General features: G+C 44.8%; 1 pseudogene; it reads right to left on the bottom strand.

Annotated features, from left to right (window-relative positions):
• Positions 1–21,879, bottom strand: part of LOC117355007 — a 136,831-nt pseudogene extending 114,952 nt beyond the window's left edge.
• Between the last annotated feature and the right edge of the window lie 857 nt (positions 21,880–22,736).

Raw genomic sequence — 22,736 nt, 5'->3', positions numbered from 1 at the left:
TCGTTCTGCAGCCCTGTTTTCCCATAAGAATACATGTAAAAGAAAATAATTCGTTCTGCAGCCCTACATTTCCCTCCCTCCACCTCACCTTATATGCAGAGTCTGCCAGCCCTCTCCCTCACCCAGCCGCACGCTTCCAAACCTGTCTGGCTCTTACGTCGGGTTGAGAACCTTTGCTCTAGGAGAAGCGATCCTTGTTAAAGAGCCCCGAACCTGCTACCAAAGGTTAAACCGGAGGCGGAAGGGTTAAACAATTCTCATTTTAGCTCTTGAGCCTGACTAACATCGGCTGTTCCCTGCAGAGACGGTACAGAGGGTTTTACTTTATCGAGCGGGGAGGGACGGGGGAGAGGTGGGGCCGCCCAGGTAGAGAGAGAGAGACCAGCATCAAGACGCATTTACCGTGGCCTGGGACGCCAGTTCCCACCGGAGGCCCAAAAGTTTTCTGTTTGGTGAAGGCGGCCGGGGACGGGAGAGATGTGCGGAGCTGGAGGTGCGGGGCGGCTACTGCTGCTGCTGTGCGGACTCTTCCAGGCCTGGCAGCGGATAGGTAAGCGCAGAACCGGGCGCAAGTCCTCGCGGGCCACCTCTGGGGGAGAGGGTTTGCGGAGTGGGCCTCGAGACTTGGGCGGGGGAGGGGGGGGCTTGTTTTGTGCTCTCTTTCTCAGGCGGGTAAATGCACCTTTGTGCTCTTCAGGTTGGGGAGGGGGAAGGACTGAGGGCGAGTTGGGTGGAAGGAGGGAACTGAAGACAAGACTTTTTTCCGGCTTGTCTGTTCGCCTGGGAAAAGGCTTCCAGGAGCGCACAGTTTCGGCTTAATCCCGCGCCATGTGCGTGTAAAGGGTGGGAGAGAGGGGAATGTCCTGTCCTGTCCCCAGGCGGCGGGGGGGGGGGGGGGAGGTTTAAAAATATACGGTGGCGGCGGGGGGAGGTTTAAAATATGTAGCGCCACTGAACGATGCAGCTCGGGCGACTTCGTTGTGTGAAACGAAGTCCGTTGTACGAATCAAGACAAGAAGTTCGTTGTGCGCAGCGTTCGCTGTGCGAGGCGTCCGTTATGCGAGGCACCACTGTATTATTATTATTAAAGCAAGGGTGAGGGCAAGAGACAGCTCAGACCAATAAAGTCTAGAAAAGTTAAATAAGTGATAAATGGTGTCACCACTTATGCTTTGGCCAAGCGGATATAGGTAGCCAGGCAGCAGCAAATGCTTAATTAACTACTGGCGTGAGCCCCCTTTGAAGTAGGGGAAACCTTTCCACTGGGATACCTGGATTTGCTCACTAGCACAACTTCTGTGCGGGCTCCTAAGGAAAACCAACAGTCAGGAGGGTTCAAGATGAAATACTGAGCTTGCCCACAGCACTCCCATGCCCACCAGGTACTCCCGGTGGCATGAATTTACATTCACAGGAACACAAAATATAAACTTCTTTGCTCTGGACTTTAGCACAGCATACAACCTAGTCCCCAACAGTGCTCTTCACCAGAGTTAGATATTGGCTTAAGTCATTTGCTATCAGAGCAACAGCTCTGCCAGTTTATTCTTCTTCAGTGCAACTGGCTAACCAAACTTATTCAGTAAGGCTAACTGGAGTTTTCAAAGTGCAACGGAGCAATCTTCAATTCAGCGTTCTCCCTCAAGACTGCTCAAGCAGGCAGACTTAATTACTTTACAAAGAACTGCAGCTGTGAACAGGCAGAGGTTTGGTAACCTGACCCTACAGGTCTTCAGCTGTTCTTCCTAAGCTGAGATACACTCAAGCACTGATATCTGCACTGGTGCTTTACTTTGCCCCTTTTAATCTTACAGTCTCTGCCTTAAACATGCATTCACCTCTCAAAGCAAGCCATGGAGGAACAAAAAGGTAAGACAAAAACATTCCCTTAAAACTCACAGGGTTACGCTGTCTCCATGGGTTCAGGTTGGCATTCACCTGGAGCATTACTTTCCTCTGTCATCATGGGCTCAATACTACAGAGTTCACTACTGGCTCTTCTATCATATCCCAGTCAGACTGCAATCTTCCACCTGGCTGTCCCTCAGGAAGGGCAGCCTCACGCTGGACTCTCTGTCCCTGCACTGCTTGTCTTCCTGGGACTCTCCAGCCCAGCCCCTCCTCCGTCCTCCTTAGCTTTCTACAGAGCCTCGGTTTAAGCTGTGGGAAGAAATCACTCCCCTGAAGCTGCAGGGGGGAGAGTTTTCTTCCCTCTGCCTGAATCGTTTCTTTCCGGGCACCCTGCTGATCTGCCTTCTGCCTAATAGGCACTGGATAACTTTCTTGCCTGGCTTTAGGACTGCATCAGGAAAGTTACAGCTCTTTTGTTCTATTTCCATTTCTTCCTCGCTTTTTACAGGATAGTCAGCTGATATACTCCCCCAGACCCTGACTTGGTCAGCCCTTCTGCACCGGGGTTTGTATCTCTTTCTATATGTCTCTGTGACTAACCTTTAGGACACAGCAGGTTTGTCACAACGGGGAGCCCTCAGTCGCACAGCTCACAATGGGGTTTACACAGCCCCTAATGCGCCAGCTGTTACATAAATATGCCCACACGGGCGTAGTCTGTGAAACATCCTCGGGCTCACCTGAAAGTGATTAAGCGTATACTAGTGCACCAAAAAATGTGCTAAAAGTGCCAAATGATAATCAACAAAAGATAATAGGAGCAGTCTCTGCCTCTCATCCGAAAGTGATTAAGCCAAAACAGCCAACAGTACGTTTTAGACTGTTTGCTTGCTCCTCACACCTGCGCCTTTTTGCTTACAATACTTAAATTCATTAACTAAACTGGTTTATAATTCAAGTAGGATTAAATTGTACTTAGCTTAAATCCACTCAGGTATGCTCCTTTTCAGAGTAGCAGCCGTTGCTAAAATTTAATTGTGGTCGTCCAACGAGGCCTACGTTTCGCAGGACTGGCTTATACCCGCTGCATCGCAACGCCTCTTGAGTTCCGATTGAATTATAAACCGGTTTAGTTAATGAATTTAAGTATCGTAAGCATTTGAGGAAATGAACTGAATTGAATTTCCATTTACTGAACTGAGAGAATCGCCATTAATTGAATTGAAATGAATGGTGACTATAAAAACTGAGACGAACCGAAGCACTCTACACAGTATTTTTAAAAGTGACTATATGAATTGAGATGAACTGAAGTATAGATCAACTGCAGCACTTTATATAATATATTTAAAGCACTTTTAAGCACTTTAATATGAAGCACTTTATAATAATTTATTTACAGTATAAAATTGCAGAGTTCCCTAATGGTTCCAAGTATTTAGATTGGTAGGTGGATATTTACAGTTAAGAGTGAAGAAGTTTTAATTGTGATTAAAGTTGAAGGAATTAAAGGAAGGAATAGAGTAAATTAAAGTTAATTAAATAATAAAGTTAGTTGGTAGGGAGGTTGGTCTCAAGCCTATGATGCTAAAAAGAGTACAAGAGAAGATGGTTTCTTCTTTTTGAAGTCCCAAATATGGGAAAGATCAACTCCATGTTCTGAGGCCTGTCCCACAGTTTAAATTTAAAATTTTAACACTACAGGATTTGAACTAAAAGTCCACTAACCATTCTAATTTGTTTAATGGTTTGCGTCATAGTATAAGAGATGTCATAAGAGTTACAAGAATTGTGACATAGCATAAGAGATGTCGTAAGAGTTACATAAGAATTACCAAAGAGTTGTCGAGATCTTAAGGTGATAAATGTTGGGTAATTAGAAACATATTAGAGTTTGTTGGGTAATTAGAAGCATAATTAGAGTATGTTAAGAGTATAGAGTGGGTTGGTGGGGTTTGGGTAGGAACTGGTCGTGTTAAATAGGCTTTATGTATTTTTTGAAGAGTAGGGTTTTAGTTTCTTTCTTGAAGGTTTTGTAGTCTGTGGTCGAGTACAGCAGAATGGTGAGTTGTCTGTCCAGTTTAGCTGCTTTGGTGGCCATTAGGTTGTCATATAGTTTTTTTCATTTGACATTTTTGGATGGTGGGTGTGTGAATAGTGAGTGGGTTCTTCTGTGCCTGGTTGAGGAGGATTGAGTTAATCGGTTGTTCCAGTAGGTTGGGCTTTCTCCATTAATAGCCTTGAATAGTAGGCAGTAGAATTTGAAGTGTACTCTTGTTTGTATTGGGAGCCAGTGTGAGTCATGGTATGCTTGTGTGATGTGGTCATATTTTTTCAATGAGTAGATGAGTCTTAGGGCTGTATTTTGTATTGTTTTTTGTTTTATCATGGTCGCTGGGCGTGGGAGGTATAGTATGTTGCAGTAGTCTATTAGTCTAAGTATAAGAGATTGTACCAAAAGTAGGAATTGTTTCCTGTTGAAGAATTTTCGGATTTGTCTTAGATTTCTCATGGTCATGAATGATGCTTTTATTACTTTGTTGATTTGTGGTTGCATGGTACAGCCGCTGTCAATTAGTACTCCCAGAAGTTTTAGTGTGGGTTGGATGGGGTATGAGATCGAGTTTATTACTAGATTTGTTAAGGCAGGAGTTTTAGTGTTTTCTAGGAGGAAGAAATTTGTTTTGTCAGGGTTAAGTTTTAGTTTGTGCTCTGTCATCCATGTTGCTCTGTTTCCAGTGTTCTGTGTATTGTGGTTGTCATGGTGGGTTCTGAGTGGTCGAAGGGGAGAAGAATAGTGATGTCATCTGCATAGATGTATGAGGTTATGCCATGTTTGTCTAGGTAGGAGCTGAGGGAGGGTATGTATATATTGAATAGTGTGGGTGATAGGGGTGATCCCTGGGGAACTCCGCAGGGGTTAAACCAAGGTTCTGATTTTTCTTGCTTTGTTTTAACCCTGTAAGTTCTGGATTGTAGGAAGCCTTTGAACCATGAAAGTACCTTGCCTGAGATTCCTATGGAGTCTAATGTTTGTAGGAGAATGTCGTGATCAACCAGGTCGAGGGCTGCAGAGAGGTCTAGTTGTATGAGCAGGATTTTCTTGCCTGTACAGAGGTGTTGTCTGGCAGTGTCCATTAGTGTTCCTAGTAGGGTCTTCGTGCTGTAGTTGGCTCTGAAGCCAGACTGTGTGGGGTAGAGTAAGTTGTGTTTATCTAGGTATGAGGTTAAGGTTTTGGCTACGAGGCCTTCCATCAGCTTGACGTACAGTGGGATTGAGGCTATAGGTCTGTACTTGGATGGTTGGTCCATTGCTCCCTTGCGGTCTTTTAGTATCGGAGTTATGATGATTTTGCTGAGTTCTTGTGGGAAATGACCCTCTAATAGTAAAGATTGTATCCATTGTAGAAGCAGGGAACGGAATAGTGTACTTGAGGCTTTCAGTAGGTATGGAGGGCTGTATTTATTATATAGATTGTTGAAGTCTGACCATTGTATGGATGAGAACTGGGACTAGGTTCTATCTGCTGCGACTGGTTCTTTTTCTGTGGGGGGAATGAGGTCTCTTCTATGTGAGTGAGGATTCCATTGAACGTGGCTCGGATGTTTGCAATCTTGTTTTTGAAGTATGTGGCTAAGAGAATGGCTGAAGGAGGGGAGGAGTTGCTGTTGGCTAGGTAGGGTGTGGTGTCTGTAAGAACTTTTAGTAGCTGGAATAGCTTTTTTGTGTCTTGGGGTCCTTCTATTTGTTTTGAGTAGTATGTCTTTCTTTTTTCTTTCAGTTTTTGTTTATTATTTTCCATGCTGTTTTTGTGAACTCTTTGATGCTTTTTCTCCATTTTCTTTCTAGTTATCTGCATTGTCTTTTGAGTTGGAGTACTTCATTGTCAAACCACTTGTCTGATTTTCTGTGGATTTTGGTTTTGGGTTTCTCTGGGGTTAGTTCATCCAGGGTTGCAGTACTTAGATGGTTTCATTGTGAGATGAAGTCTTTGGGTGTGTAATATTGGATTATGGTGTCTGTTTTTGTCCACAATGTGGTGGGATTTATATGTTTGCGTCAGTTGTAAATTGTTTGTTGAGTAATTGGAATGCTTTTGTTATTGGTCCAATTGATTTCGAAGGAGTATGTGTAGTGGTCAGACCAAAGGGAACGGTTCCATTTTCCGTTTGGATCTCTGGTTGTGTGGGCTGTTGGGACATGTAGGCTGCGATGTCGAGTTGGTGTCCTTTTTCGTGTGTGGTTTGAGGATCTAAGATTTTATATGTTAAGGCCTCGAGATACGATAATAAGGTTTCTACATGTTTGCAGGATTGGTTTTCGAGGTGGAAGTTGAGGTCTCCTAGAAGTAGGTTGTCGTTAGTGAGTTTCGCTATATAAATTCTTCAAATATTGGTTTCGCTGTGTTCCAGTTACTTGGGGTTATGTAGCATAGTATGCATGTTAGAGTTCCTTTAAGTGATGTGCTTGAAAGTTGACTGGCTAATAAATCCATGAATGGGTTGGTTGTTTTGTCTTGTATTTTTAGGTTTATGGTGTTTCTGGCTATGATGGCAATTCCTCCTCCTCTTTTATTTTCTCTGCAGACTAATGTTAGTTTGTGACTCTTTGGGCAAACTTCAGTTATTCTGGGGTCCAAATCAGAGGTAAGCCATGTCTCTGTGAGGAAGAGGCAGTCTAGGTTATCTTCTTCTACCAGTTTTTTATGCGTTCTGTTTTAGGGCCTATGGCTCTGATGTTCACATATGCACATTTGAGAGTGGTGTATTCTATTGGTGTGTTGTGAGTTGTTTTCGGGTATATGAGTGATCTTTGGTGGGGTTGTTTATTGGTCTTGTATGGGTTTGTTGGTTTTCTGCTTGTTGATTGTGGAGCAGGTTGGTATGTGTAAGACTGATAGTTTGAGTTTCTGTCTATTGTGAGATGCCAGTTTGGTTGGGAAATTTCTTTGGAATTTGCTACTATTGGTATTGGTAATATATTGTATGCAGTTGCTTTCCAGTCAGTTAGGAACAGGGTTATCAGTAGGATTGCTTGTGGATATTTTGGTGGTGTGGTTCTCATGGTGGTACTAAGTGTGGCAATCACTGTAGTGGTGGGTAAAGGCGGAGTGCTCTCCAGCTCTGTTAATTGGAGAGGGTTGCAGGGTTTAAAGACAGTTGGCAGCAAGCGACGGTGGGGAGGGGTGGAGAATTTTTGCCACGCTTGAGTCCCGATTCAGTTTGGTGATGTAATTTTTGCCGAGTCAGGAGAGAACATAAGAACATAAGAAGTTGCCTCCGCCGAGTCAGACCAGAGGTCCATCGCGCCCAGCGGTCCGCTCCCGCGGCGGCCCATCAGGCCCATTGCCTGAGCAGTGGTCCCTGACTATTTCTATAACCTACCTCTACTCCTATCTCTATAACCTACCTCTACTCCTATCTGTACCCCTCAATTCCTTTGTCCTCTAGGAACCTATCCAAACTTTCTTTGAAGCCCTGTAACGTGTTCCTAACTATCACAGCCTCTGGAAGCGCGTTCCATGTATCCACCACCCTCTGGGAGAAAAAGTACTTCCTAGCGTTTGTTTTAAACCTGTCCCCTTTCAATTTCTCCGAGTGCCCCCTTGTACTTGTGGTTCCCCATAATTTGAAAAATCTGTCCCTGTCCACTTTTTCTATGCCCTTCAGGATCTTGAAGGTTTCTATCATGTCTCCTCTAAGTCTCCGCTTCTCTAGGGAGAATAGCCCCAGCTTTTTTAGCCTGTCAGTATATGAGAGGTTTTCCATACCCTTTATCAGTTTAGTTGCTCTTCTCTGAACTCCCTCGAGTACTGCCATGTCTTTCTTGAGGTACGGCGACCAGTACTGGACGCAGTACTCCAGATGCGGGCGTACCATTGCGCGGTAAAGTGGCAGGATGACTTCCTTCGTCCTGGCCGTGATGCACTTCTTAATGATGCCAAGCATTTTGTTTGCTTTCCTTGAGGCTCTGGCGCACTGTGCCAATACCTTTAGTGTTGTGTCCACCATTACTCCCAGGTCTCTTTCAAGGTTACTTACCCCTAGCAGTGATCCCCCCATTTTGTAGGTGAACATCGGGTTCTTTTTTCCTACATGCATGACCTTACACTTCCCTATGTTGAAGCTCATTTGCCACTTTTTGGCAGGAGGTGTTCAATGTTGAGTTGCTGGGCCTTCCAACTGGCTCAGTGACTAGCAGTGGTGGGGAGGGGAAGAGTGTTCTCCCACGCCTGAGTCCCGTTTCGGTTAATCGATGTGAAAGGTGGTTGGGTCAGGAGAAAATCAAGATTGAGGTGGTTGGGGCAGGAAGGATCAAAAATTGAGTCATGAAGCCTTTAACTGGTTCCGCCCTGGTAGTGTTTTATATTAGTTGGAATTTGTTATGTTGGGACTTTTATGCTGTCGTATCAGTTAAGACGTTGATGTAATTCCATATAGGATTTGAAGAGTTAATCAAATCTAATATATTGAGTTCGGTATGGGTTTGAGGAGTTAATCAATTTTAATACAATTGAATTACTAATGTAGTATTATACTACATTAGTAATTCAATTGTATTAAAATTGATTAACTCCTCAGACAGACTGAAGAGCGACAAATCACCAGGTCCGGACGGCATCGAACATAAGAACATAAGCAGTGCCTCCGCCGGGTCAGACCATAGGTCCATCCTGCCCGGCAGTCCGCTCCCGCGGCGGCCCAAACACGTCACGACCTGTCTACATCACCAGAAGGGGCTCCCTTGCCACCTTGGTTTCTCATTTAAGTCCTATCTTCCCATCGTAGTCCTAACCCTCCGGTCTTGCACATGCACGACCTGTTGGCTTTCTATACCTGTGTTACATCCCAGCACCTCTCTCAGTATCCCACGATCCCTTTATCCCTCAGGAATCCGTCCAATCCCTGTTTGAATCCCTGTACCGTACTCTTCCTGATCACTTCCTCCGGTAGCGCATTCCAAGTGTCCACGACCCTTTGGGTGAAAAAAAACTTTCTTGCATTTGTTTTGAACCTATCTCCCTTCAGTTTCTCCGAATGCCCCCTCGTACTTGTTGTCCCCTTCAGTCTGAAGAATCTGTCCCTACTAAAAGAGCTGAGAAACAAAATAGCTGAAACAGTTCGCCAAATATGTAACCTATCCTTAAAAACTGGGGAGATCCCAGAGGACTGGAAAATAGCAAATGTCACGCCCATCTTTAAGAAGGGATCAAGGGGTGACCCGGGAAACTACAGACCGGTGAGCTTGACCTCGGTCCCAGGAAAGATGATGGAAGCACTGGTCAAGGACACAATCTGCGAACACATAGAAAACAAGGGACAACTGAAGGCGAGCCAGCATGTATTCTGCAAGGGAAGGTCGTGCCTCACGAACTTACTGTACTTTTTTGAGGGAATAAACAGCCAGATGGATAAGGGGGAATCCATAGACATCATTTACCTTGACTTCCAAAAAGCCTTCGACAAGGTACCTCACGAACGGCTACTTAAGAAGCTGTGGAGCCACGGGGTGCAAGGGGATATCAACCGATGGATCAAACAATGGCTGGCATGCAAGAAACAGAGGATTGGAGTAAAGGGCCATTACTCAGACTGGCAATGGGTCACGAGCGGAGTTCCACAGGGGTCGGTGCTGGGGCCGCTCCTGTTCAATATATTTATTAACGACCTGGAGACGGGGACGAAATGCGAGGTTATTAAATTTGCTGATGACACCAAACTCTGCAACAGGGTTACAAGCATGGAAGACTGTGAAGACCTGAAAAGGGACCTAACGAGACTGGAAGAATGGGCAAAAAAGTGGCAAATGAGTTTAACATAGAGAAATGCAAGGTCATGCATGTAGGGAAAAAGAACCCGATGTTTAGCTACAAAATGGGGGGATCATTGCTAGAGGTGAGCAACCTTGAAAGAGACCTGGGGGTGATGGTCGACTCAACATTGAAAGCATCGGCACAGTGTGCGACAGCCTCAAAAAAAGCGAACAGAATGTTGGGTATCATTAAAAAGGGTATCACAACCAGGATGAAGGAAGTCATCATACCGCTGTATCGTGCAATGGTGCGCCCACATCTGGAGTAATGTGTCCAGTACTGGTCGCCACACCTCAAGAAGGACATGGCAGTACTTGAGGGGGTCCAGAGAAGAGCGACTAAACTGGTAAAAGGTATGGAAAACCTTTCATACGCTGACAGGTTGAACATGCTGGGGTTGTTCTCCCTGGAAAAGCGGAGACTTAGAGGAGACATGATAGAAACCTTCAAAATCCTGAAGGGCATAGAGAAAGTAGACAGGGACAGATTCTTCAGACTGTGGGGAACCACAAGTACTAGGGGTCACTCGGAGAAACTGAAAGGGGACAGGTTTAGAACAAATGCTTGGAAGTTCTTTTTTACCCAGAGGGTGGTAGACACATGGAACGCGCTTCCGGAGGTTGTGATAAGCCAGAGCACATTACAGGGATTCAAGGAAGGTTTGGATAGGTTCCTAAAGGATAAGGGAATTGAGGGGTACAGATAGAGGAAGCGGTAGGTAATAGAAATGGTCAGGAACCACTTCACAGGTTATGGGCCGCCGCGGAAGCGGACCGCTGGGTGCGATGGACCTCTGGTCTGACCCAGTAGAGGCAACTTCTTATGTTCTTAGTCAGACTTTTAAATTCAACAAACATTTAACAAACATTGGTCTTGCTCACAAACATTGGTCAGACTTTTGAAGTTCTGTCTTCTAATTCTGTCCTCTAATGGTAAAGCACAGCTACTTACCGTAACAGGTGTTATCCAGGGACAGCAGGCAGATATTCTTAACTGATGGGTGACGGCACCGACGGAGCCCCGGTACGGACAATTTTAGAGTGATTGCACTCTAAGAATTTAGAAAGTTCTAGTTAGGCCGCACCGCGCATGCGCGAGTGCCTTCCCGCCCGACGGAGGTGCGCGGTCCCCAGTTAAGATAAGCCAGCTAAGAAGCCAACCCGGGGAGGTGGGTGGGACGTAAGAATATCTGCCTGCTGTGCCTGGATAACACCTGTTACGATAAGTAACTGTGCTTTATCCCAGGACAAGCAGGCAGCATATTCTTAACTGATGGGTGACCTCTAAGCTAACAAAAAGAGGGATGGAGGGAAGGTTGGCCTTTAGGAAAATAAATTTTGTAAAACAGATTGGCCGAAGTGACCATCCCGTCTGGAGAATGCATCCAGACAATAATGAGACGTAAAAGTTTGAACTGAGGACCAAGTAGCAGCTTTGCAGATTTCCTCAATAGGAGTTGATTTGAGGAAAGCCACAGATGCTGCCATAGCTCTAACCCTATGGGCCGTGACAGAACCTTCCAGTGTCAGTCCGGACTGAGCATAACAGAAAGAGATACAAATAGCAAGCCAATTGGATAGTGTACGCTTAAAAACAGGACGACCCAATCTATTGGGATCAAAAGATAGACAAAGTTGAGGAGATGAGCGGTGAGGTTTAGTGCGCTCCAAATAGAAAGCCAAAGCACGCTTACAGTCCAAAGTATGCAATGCCTGTTCCCCAGGATGAGAATGAGGTTTCGGGAAGAATACAGGTAAGACAATGGACTGGTTAAGGTGAAAGTCAGAGACAACCTTAGGAAGGAACTTTGTATGTGTACGTAGAACCACTTTGTCATGGTGAAAGACTGTGAAAGGTGGATCAGCAACTAGTGCATGCAACTCACTGACCCTCCTGGCAGAGGTGAGAGCAATAAGGAAGATGACTTTCCAAGTGAGAAATTTGAAATCAGCTTTGGCCAAGGGTTCAAAAGGAGGCTTCATTAAGGCGGAAAGAACCACATTAAGATCCCAGACCACAGGAGGGGGCTTCAGAGGTGGTTTCACATTGAAAAGCCCCCGCATGAATCTGGAAACCAAAGGATGAGTCGTGAGAGATTTTCCGTGAACTGGCTCATGAAAAGCAGTAATGGCACTGAGGTGGACTCTGATAGAGGTAGACTTGAGACCAGAGTTAGACAAAGAAAGAAGATAATACAACACAAGTTCTACTGCTAGTGAAGTGGGATCATGATGATGCCGAAAGCACCAGGAAGAAAACCGGGTCCACTTCTGTTGGTAACATTGAAGAGTGGTCGGCTTCCTGAAAGCATCAAGAATAGAACGGACAGGCTGAGAAAGAAGAGTGAGACGAGCTCATCCCGAGAGATACCAAGCTGTCAGTTGCAGAGACTGTAGGTTGGGATGAAGAAGGGACTGCTGATGCTGAGTAAGCAGAGAAGGAAACACTGGAAGAAGTATGGGCTCCCTGGAACTGAGTTGAAGAAGAAGGGAGAACCAATGTTGCCTGGGCCACAGTGGAGCGATGAGAATAATGGTGGCTTTTTCCCTCTTGAGCTTGAATAGGGATCGTAACATGAGAGGTAGAGGGGGAAAGGCATAAAGGAACAGAATGGTCCAATCCAGGAGAAATGCATCTGCCGCCAGACTAAGAGGGGAGTAGAGTCTGGAGCAAAATCGGGGCAGTTGATGATTGTGAGGAGCCGCAAAAAGGTCCACCTGAGGAGCGCCCCATTGAGCGAAAATGGTCTGAAGAGTCAAGGGATCGAGAGTCCATTCGTGAGCTTGGAGAATTCTGCTGAGCTTGTCTGCTAAGGAATTCTGCTCTCCCTGAATTTAGACAGCTTTCAGGAATAACTGGCGAGCTGTCGCCCAAGACCAAATCTTTTGAGCCTCCTGACATAACAGGCGTGAGCCCGTCCCATCCTGTTTGTTGATGTAGTACATTGCAACTTGATTGTCTGTGCAAAGCAGTAGTACTTGAGGAAAGAGGAGATGCTGAAAAGCCTTGAGGGCATAAAACATCGAACTGAGTTCCAGGAAATTGACATGGTGTTTCTTTTCCTGGGCAGTCCAAAGACCTTGAGTTTGAAGATTGTTCAAGTGAGCTCCCCAGGCATATGGGGACGCGTCTGTGGTGATGACCAGATGATGAGGAGGCAGATGAAACAGAAGACCTCTGGAGAGATTTGAAGATTTCAACCACCATTGTAGAGACTGTCGAAGAGACGATGTCACAGATATGTGTCGCGAACAAGGATCCGTCGCCTGGGACCAGTGGGTAGCTAGGGTCCATTGAGGGGTATGCAGGTGAAGACGTGCGAAGGGGGTGACATGAACTGTCGAGGCCATGTGACCCAAGAGAATCATCATTTGCTTCGCAGAGATAGAAAGCTGTGGGAGCACCTGCTGACAGAGATGAAGAAGTGTCTGAAGGAGGTTGGATGTAAGAAACGCCCTCATGAGAACAGTGTCTAGTATCGCTCCAATAAACTGAAGTCGCTGAGTGGGGATGAGATGGGACTTGGGCAGGTTGATCTCGAACCCCAGAATTTGGAGATAAAGGATGGTCTGGTTGGTAGCCAGAGCCACTGCCTGAGAATGAGCCTTGATTAACCAGTTGTCCAGGTAAGGGAAGACCTGAAGTGAGAGCGTAGAAAAGTGGCCACCATAATGAGACATTTGGTGAATACCCTGGGAGAGGAGGCCAGACCGAAGTTGCAGCTGTACTCACTTGAGGAACGCAGAGAGAGGGGTGACATGATCGAGACATTCAAGTATCTCACGGGCCACGAGGTGGAAGAAGATATCTTGTTTTTCAAGGGTCCCGCAGCAACAAGGGGGCATCCGTGGAAAATCAGGGGTGGGAAACTGCACGGGGACATCAGGAAATTCTTTTTCATTGAAAGGGTGGTTGATCGCTGGAATAGCCTTCCACTTCAAGTTATTGAGGCCAGCAGCGTACCTGATTTTAAGGCCAAATGGGATAGACACGTGAGATCTATTCACAGAGAAAGGTAGGGGAGGGTCACTGGGGTGGGCAGACTAGATGGGCCGTGGCCCTTATCTGCCGTCTATTTCTATGCTTCTATGTTTCTATGTAAAACTTTGTACTGGTAATGGCAGCAATTGATCATGAACCGGAGATACTGTCTGGAGGCCAGATTGATTGGTATGTGGGTGTAGACTTCTTTGAGATCAAGGGAGCATAGCCAGTTGTTCTGAGAGAGAAGAGGATAAAGTGTGGCTAGAGAGAGCATTTTGAACTTCTCTTTGACCAAACATTTGTTGAGATCCTTGAGATCTAATATGGGTCGGAGGTCTCTGGTTTTTTTGGGGACCAGAAAATAGCGGGAGTAAAATCCCTGCCCCTTTTGATCTAGAGGAACTTCTTCTAAGGCATTCAGAAGAAGAAGGGATTGAACCTCCCGAAGTAGAGAGAACTGAGAGGTGTTCAAAGCAGACTCTTTTGGAGGACTGTGGGAGGGAAGAGTCTGGAAAATGAGAGAATAGCCATGGCGAATGATGTTTAGAACCCACTGATCTGAAGTGATGAGTTCCCAAAGGCTGAGGAAAATGGAGAGACGTCCTCCAATAGGTTGAGGCAGAAGCAAGGATGGAGGAAGACTGGCTATGTCCTGGAGAAGGAAGTCAAAAGGGTTCAGTGGGCTTAGGTGGTGCAGGTGGTTTTACTGATTGCTGCTGTTGAGCACGAGGTTGTTGGCGTTGCTGTTGACATTGACACCGAGGTTGCTGCTGAGGAGGAAGAGGACGAGCAGAGTAGCGACGTTGGTAAGAGGACTGCTGACGAAAAGGACGAGGAGGTGGAGGCTTCTTTTTGTTTTTCAGCAATGTGTCCCACCTAGTCTCATGTGCAGACAGCTTTTGAGTGGTAGAATCCATAGAGTCACCAAACAACTCGTCACGTAAGCACAGAGCATTGGCAAGGCGGTCCTGGTGGTTGACATCAAGTTCTGAGACTCGAAGCCAAGCCAGACGTCTCATAGCAACAGCCATTGCCGTAGCCCTAGAAGTGAGTTTGAAGGTGTCATAAATTGAACGCACCATGAACTTGCGAAGCTGCAATAAACTAGAAGTGTATTGGTGAAATAAGGGAAGCTTCCGATCAGGGAGATATTTCTCAAAAGAAGAAAGTTGTTGGATAAGATGCTTCAGGTAAAATGAGAAATGAAAGGCATAATTACCTGAGCGATTGGCTAGCATAGCATTTTGATAGAGACGCTTGCCAAACTTATCCATGGCCTTACCCTCTCTGCCAGGAGGGACAGAAGCATAGACACTAGAGCCCGCAGTCTTTTTCAAAGTGGATTCCACAAGTAAGGATTCATGCAGGAGTTGAGGCTTCTCAAAGCCTGGAATGGGAATAACCTTGTATAAAGTGTCTAATTTGCGAGGGGCACCAGGGATGGTTAAAGGTGTCTCCGAGTTTTTATAGAAAGTTTCTCGTAGAATATCATGGAGGGGTAATTTGAGAAATTCCTTGGGAGGGTGATCAAAGTCTAAAGCTTCAAGAAATGCTTTAGACTTTTTAGATTTAGTGCAATACCAGTGTATTAGTTGTTAGTTCTAACACCAACCCTTCTTAAATGATGGCAAAGTTAAACAAGGTTGGAATATTCAAAAGTAAATGGTTTTTCTAAAATACCTCAGCCCCACCACTCCACCGCTATGTTAGCTTCAAAACAGCGGGAGATTTACGTGGCAACTCATCATAGGTATTAAATTTATCTAAATGCTGTGATAGTTTTACAAAATTATTATCATTTTTATAAACTGATATATTTTTATTGGTGTGTATACTTAGCTTTTAACCACACAGCTGGACCTGGGAGTCAGACCCGACATGTTTCGCACAAACAGTGCTGTTTCAAGGGTCTCCCGAGGCCGCCGTTGTCATCCGACTCACAAGTGCACTTGTGACAACGGCGGCCTCGGGAGACCCTTGAAACAGCACTGTTTGTGCGAAACATGTCGGGTCTGACTCCCAGGTCCAGCTGTGTGGTTAAAAGCTAAGTATACACACCAATAAAAATATATCAGTTTATAAAAATGATAATAATTTTGTAAAACCATCACAGCATTTAGATAAATTTAATACCTATGATGAGTTGCCACGTAAATCTCCCGCTGTTTTGAAGCTAACATAGCGGTGGAGTGGTGGGGCTGAGGTATTTTAGAAATACCATTTACTTTTGAATATTCCAACCTTGTTTAACTTAGACTTTTTAGATTCAGCCTCCAAAGGAATAGAAAGAGACTGACACATCTCCTTTAAAAAAGTTGTAAAGGAGGATTGGTCAGGTTTAGAAGAAGATTCCTGCACAGAGGGGTCTTCTTCAGCTGAAGAAACCTCGTCATCAGACATCAAAGGCTCTTCGGAGTCATCCCAAAGATCAGGATCCCGTATCTGAGAACCGCAACCCCGGGAGTCCGGTGTCGAAAGTTCAGTATGCTGGGTTTTGCGTACCGACTTTCCGGATCGCAAAGATGTGGTACCCGGGGAAGTAATAGGTTGTCGGTGCCGAGAGTGATCAGATATCAGTGCAGGTTCGGTCGTTTGAACAGCACAATGGAGGCCTCTCGGTTCCGCAGACAAGACCGGCATGGAGACCGACGAGGCAGAGTGGACCGGTACCGATAGAGCAGAAGCCGACAATAGCGGCTGTTCCATGGCCGGTACCGGAGGCTCAGACCGACCGGAACTGGAAGGTTCGGTGCCTAACAGAGCAGGGAGGACCAGCTGTACTTGCTCTTTATGTTGGACTTGAAGGACAGCCGCAATACGGTCATCCAAGGAAGGCACCGGTATCGCTTTCTTTTTCTGCGGTACCTGCGGTGCCACTCAACGCCCAGAGGATGAGGAGGCCGAGGAGGATGCACTCACCTCTATAGGGGCGGAGCGTTTACGAGGGTGCCTCGAGGTCGGCAGGACTGGACTCTCTGCCATAGCGACCGGAGGGCACTCCAAGGAGGAGGAAGGCTTCTTAGCCGGCTTACCTGAAAGGAGCGACGCTGTGCGGCGTTGATGAAGTGGGTGCCGGCTTAGAAGCCGCCGACGTCGGTGTGGATGCCGAGGGATCAGCCATCACGGCACCGAACAGAAGTTTTTGTTGAATCTGTCGATTTTTCAAGGTGCGCTTTTTAAGAGTAGCATAAGGGGTGCAGGAGGAAGCCCTATGATCCGGACCCAGGCAATGGAGACACCAATTGTGCGGGTTGGTCAAAGAGATGGGGTGCGCACACCATTGGCACTTTTTAAATCCTGGCTGAGCGGGGCTCCCGACCTTGCCGCTGGCCCGCTGGTTTCAGTGTGGGAGAAAAAGCTCCCACACCCGCTGCTGCCTTTTTTTAAATTGTTCCCCACTGGATCGGGGGATTGGCGGAGTCGTGCTCACACGCCCTGCTGGAGCGGGGCTCCCGACCTTGCAGCCTGTATACTATCAGTATATCACTGCTACTCACACGCTACTCTCTGGGGGAGGTTTTTGTATGGGGTAAAAGCAACCAGAGATCCAGACACACTTCATGTCCTCTGAGGGGAGGGTGGGGAAGGGACCTGGGGGGGGCCCAGGTGTAACCCACAAAGTCATCACCACTCAGCCAAACACCCCTATCTCACTGAAGAGCAGTTCCCAACAGGAGAATCACAGGGCAAACATAGCAAAAAATCCAAGAGCCAGTGGAACGGCAACCATCCGCCTGCTGGAGATATAGAATACTGAAGAACAGGAGGAGTTACATCCAAGAGGGACACCTGTTAATCAGTCTCTCTATCTCCACCTGCTGGTAGATGTGTGCTATCCCACTAGTCTCTGGATTCATCTGCTGCTTTTGCTAAGGAATTAGAGATTCAAGGTCTGCAGCTCATGAAAGCTCTACAAACTTCTGTGGCTTTCTAAACTTTTTCCAATCAGATGACATCATCCACTTGTGAGGCCTTATATACTGCTCTCCGTACAGATAAGTCATTGGTTTTACTCTCTATAGTTATTATTACTCAGCTGTACTCTAAGACCTCCATATACTGTAGTTATTGCTCACCAGTACTCCGTAATACCTCCTCTTATTCTGTATAGCGTTATTATTACTAAAGCCCATATGATTCTGTAGAGTATTTTTTACTCACCCGTGTCTGAATGTCTAACTTCTCTCTCTCCTGACTCCTGGGGATCTTGGATATTTGGCTCTCCATCTTCTTTAATCCACGATAACAGATCAGGATTTATCCTTACAGAGCCTGTTTCCAGGAATAAACATGAAAACTCAGTTATACTTCCCTTTTATTCACAGAAAAATATGCAGCAGGTTCAAAAGATCAGCTATGATGAATTTTATTTATTTATTGGGATGTATTAATTGTCTTTATGAAGAGATTCACCCAAGGTAGTGTACAGCAGATACAGCTTGACAAACCCTTAGAGCTTAAAATAGCCCCTTTGTATGTGATTTTTAGATGCCAGTGAAAAACTTGCTCTACAAATGTTTAAAAATGTAAAAGCAGGCAGAGAGCCTAAGTGAGATACGACCAGCTCCTGCCTACTCACCTCCAAAAGAGCTGTGATTCCTTATATTTATTCTTGGCTCTGGGGTTTGATAGGAATCTATTTTGCTTAATGCCAATTCCAGTCTAAGTGACATAGTGGTAGAAATTTATTCTCTTTCCAAATATGCTTTGTAGCCAAGTTATCTGTTTGCCTTCGTTAAATCTCCTGAACCTCAGCTGTGCTCAAGGTGGTCCTTTCCTCAGAGAGTCTTAGGCCAAATCCACTACTCCTCACAGAAGGAAAGAGGAATGGCCGGGTTCAACAGAACGGGGGATTTTTAGACCGCATAACCATGAAGTCTGCAAACCAAGTGGAGCAAGCTTCATCCAAAGCAAGGCAAATCATAGGTTGCATACGTAGGAGTTTCGTCAGCCGTAAACCTTAAGTCATTATGCCACTGTATAGATGCATGGTGAGACCGCACCTGGAGTACTGTGTGCAATTCTGGAGGCCGCATTACCGCAAGGATGTGCTGAGACTGGAATCGGTCCAGAGAATGGCCACCAGGATGGTCTCGGGACTCAAGGAGCTCCCATACGAGGAGCGGTTAGGGAAGTTGCAGCTCTACTCACTCGAGGAACGGAGAGAGAGGGGAGATATGATCGAGACATTCAAGTATCTCACGGGCCGCATCGAGGTGGAGGAAGATATCTTCTTTTTCAAGAGTCCCGCGGCAACAAAGGGGCATCCGTGGAAAATCAGGATGGGAAACTGCACGGTGACACTAGGAAGTTCTTCTTCACTGAAAGGGTGGTTGATCGCTGGAATAGTCTTCCACTTCAGGTTATTGAGGCCAGCAGCGTGCCAGATTTTAAGGCCAGATGGGATAGACATGTGGGATCTATCCGCAAAGATAGATAGGGAGGGTCATTAGAGTGGGCAGACTTGATGGGCCGTGGCCCTTATCTGCCGTCTGTTTCTATGTTTCGATGCAGTTAACAAAAAATTATGTTAAAAAACATACATGTTCTAATGTGAAGAATGCAAAGAGACTAATTAGTCAGAAATTTTGAAAAAGGAAAGGTTTTCAGTAGTTTTCTAAAATGTTCATAAGAGCTGGATTGAAGTAGCAGTGGACAGAAATCTTTATCGTAATAGGCTGCTTTATATGAAAGAGTGTGCACGTGATATTTCTGACTTTCACAACCGGAAATATAAAGAGGACATGAGATTTTCTTCTGTTCTTGTATGACACTATGAGGAACCTGTCGGCAAGATACAACACCAGACAATTCCAGGTGAAAGGGAAGATATATATTTATTTCTATATTTCTATACCACGCTATCCAAAGTTCTTGGTGGTTCACATGAAAACAGACAAAATAAATCAAACAGACAAAAAAAAGGCGTGGGAGAGGCATGTGGGATTTATCAGAGAGAGGAGATAGAGGATGCTGTGAATACGCAGACTGGATGGGCCATTTGGCCTTTATCTACCATTTCTATGTTTCTATAAACCTAGTAATCTGTTTGAAGTTTCTTCCTGTAGGAGTCAGATATTCAATACTGGACGAGTTCATCATTTTGGCTGTTCAGGGAAGGCCATGCTGTCGTTATTGTGCCGCTCTCTAGGTCCATATTATCTTTTGGTCCTATCACAGGTGACCAAAATTATTACATTACATTAGGGATTTCTATTCCGCTATTACCTTGCGGTTCAAGGCGGCTTACAAAAGATTAATAAAACGGGGGTTACAATGGGAGAATTATTGATTAACTAGAGAGGTAAGTAGTAGATCTTTTAACATTTCTCGGGTTGTTAAGGGTAAGGCGGCTTGCAAAAGAATTAAAAGGGGGCGACGATGGAAGCACTATTGTTGTTACTAGTGAAGTAAAGAATAGATCAGTTGTTAATTTTAGAATTATTAAGAGAACGTGATGTTATGGCTGCTTCAGGAATTTCTTGAAAAGTATAGTTTTTATTTCTTTTCTGAATATCTTGAAGTCTGGGGTGGTCGTCAGAAGGTTGGAGATCAGGTTGTCCAGTCTTGCGGCTTGAGTGGCTAGGAGGCCGTCATGTAGTTTTGATCGTTTTACTTCCTTGATCGGGGGAGGTATGAATGGGGAGTGCGTTTTTCTTTATCTGGTAGTGGATGCTTGGATGAGGCGGTTGTTCAGGTAAGATGGGCTGTCTCCGTTTAGGGTAGAATTTAAATTGTATTCTTTCCTGGATTGGTAGCCAATGTGAGTTGATGTAGGCTTCTGTGATATGGTCATGTTTTCTCAATGAGTAGATGAGTCTCAAAGCTGTATTTTGGATTGTTTGAAGTTGTCTAGTCATAGTAACAGGGCATGGAAGGAAGAGGATGTTGCAGTAGTCCAGCAGTCCTAGAATTAGGGATTGTACTATAAGTTGGAATTGTGTAATTATCTCAATGTTTCTCTCTAGAGAATATTGTAAATTCTCCAAAGAGCTGCTGTTATGCAGGAGCCAAATTATCAGCATACAGAAGATGTGCGGAAGGGGAGCAACCAAGACTGACCCTGGGGATGGCGGGGGGACACAATTTTTCAGGGCCTGACCTGAAGTTCTTCCCTCTAATACAGTGTCTAAAACTTTCTTTTAGTTCCGGCACACTAAATGAAGCAAATGTTTTTCACAACACATTAAAATTTAAATTATAAAATTGCAAAATCAACCAAAAATTAAATTTGAGTTATTGATTTCAAGTTCTTTAAGCTATGCATGGGTAATTGTAACAATAGTAAAGTACATGGAATAGAATTGCTAATCAATGCGATGGATGTGTTTACTGCTTGGTTTTGACTCAAAACACGGCTCGATAGTCGACAAGCAAACTCGCATTTCATCATCCACCATCTGCAGTCGTTCTCTTTTTTTCGATTTCTGTAAGGTGAAAATCTAAGTTTGCAGAGGTAAGAAGATCCAAATGGTAAAACTTCGATTGCTTTGTTGCTCAAGTTAGGAAAACTAATAAATTAAAAATTCTTGCTGTTAGTTTTAAAGTCCAATCATATAAAAAAATGATACTTATCTGGGCGGTTGTATCCTTATGCATACAGACAAGAAGGGAATTTTTAAAAATAAAGTAAAATGCTGGAATCTCTCGTGGCACACAATTTGAGAGACCCTGCTCTAATACATAGAAAGAGAAGTTGGTGAGGATTTCGTGTATTCCTCTTAAAAACATGGTGATCCTGGAGACAATTCTGCAGCTCTTGGAGCAGTTCAGTGTCAGACAATGTTATAGATCGATGACCACAGCACCTTAATTTTCGCTGGTCCCAAAGACTGCTTCCAGGTACAATGTAATCTTCTGCAGCCAGGTTCTGACCATTAGGGCTACTCTGACCCTGCATTTTAGCTCTTCTTCAAGAAACAGAGAATAATCTGTCTCTGATTTCAAAGGGAGAAAACTTGCAGGACACACAAGATAATCTTATGAGCCCTCGTATTGTCAGCTTAAGATAGAGGTTAGTACAGAGAGATCCTGATCACACTTGGAGGTTTCTGGAGCAAAAGAAGTAGAGAAAGATGTCTCCTATTAGTTGATTATTTTAGTCCTTACCTAGGGAGATCAGAGTCTCATAATTCTCCTTCATCACCTCCCTGTAAAGCTCCTTCTGACCTTCATCTAAATATTCCCATTCCTCCTGGGAGAAAGAGACAGCCACGTCCTCAAACTTCACCTGAATCTGAAACACAAACCAGGAAGACACTCAACGCCTTCTGCCATTATTGTATAAAATGATACACATAAGTTGGGGGAGGCGTACATATGGAGCATGGATGTGTTGCCAAGTGATTAAATGTAAAATGTAATAACATAGGATTTCATATAAAATTTCATTAATAACTTTTAAAACGATGCAACTAAATCTGCTCAATTCATTGAAAAATGTCCCGTGTCCAAAGAGTTGCTCAGGCTTTGGAATATCTAGACGGCTTCAAAGGCCTTCTTAAGAGCCATTTATGAGAATAATCTTTTATAATAATAATAATAACTTTATTTTTCTACACCGCCATAATCTTGCGACTTCAAGGCAGTTCACAATGAAGAATAACCATACAAGCAGCGAATTACAGGGTATAGGTAGATAAGAGAACATTGAACGATCAGTGAAAGTACAATGTGAGTTACAGGGTCAGTGAATTACAAGGTTCACAATCTTTTATTATGGCAAAAACAATACAAGTTACATGTTGAAAAGACAACTCTGTCCCCGTGGGGTCAAAGTTCTCTTAAAGAAGTCCGATCCCTGATCTGAGGGGGCTCCATTTGAAGCAGAGTGATCATTTGCATTCTCCATTCAGGGCTCCCACGAAGCCAATTCAGCAATCTGACTTTTCTCCCCATAGAAATCTGCCATTTGACATTTCAATCTTCCTCTAGTTCCTACCAGTCAAAATGCAGCCTTTGGTCTCTCCTATATTAACTGCATTTCCTCCCCATCTTCCTTTACTTTAGTCCCATATGTTCTACATTAGATACGTTTTATTCCCATTATATTTTATCTGTAACTCACTTAGAAGATGAATAAGGGAC

Source organism: Geotrypetes seraphini, chromosome 2, assembly GCF_902459505.1.
Source record: "Geotrypetes seraphini chromosome 2, aGeoSer1.1, whole genome shotgun sequence".
Classification (NCBI taxonomy): Eukaryota; Metazoa; Chordata; class Amphibia; order Gymnophiona; family Dermophiidae; genus Geotrypetes; species Geotrypetes seraphini.
This window is presented reverse-complemented; position numbering and strand designations above follow the sequence as displayed.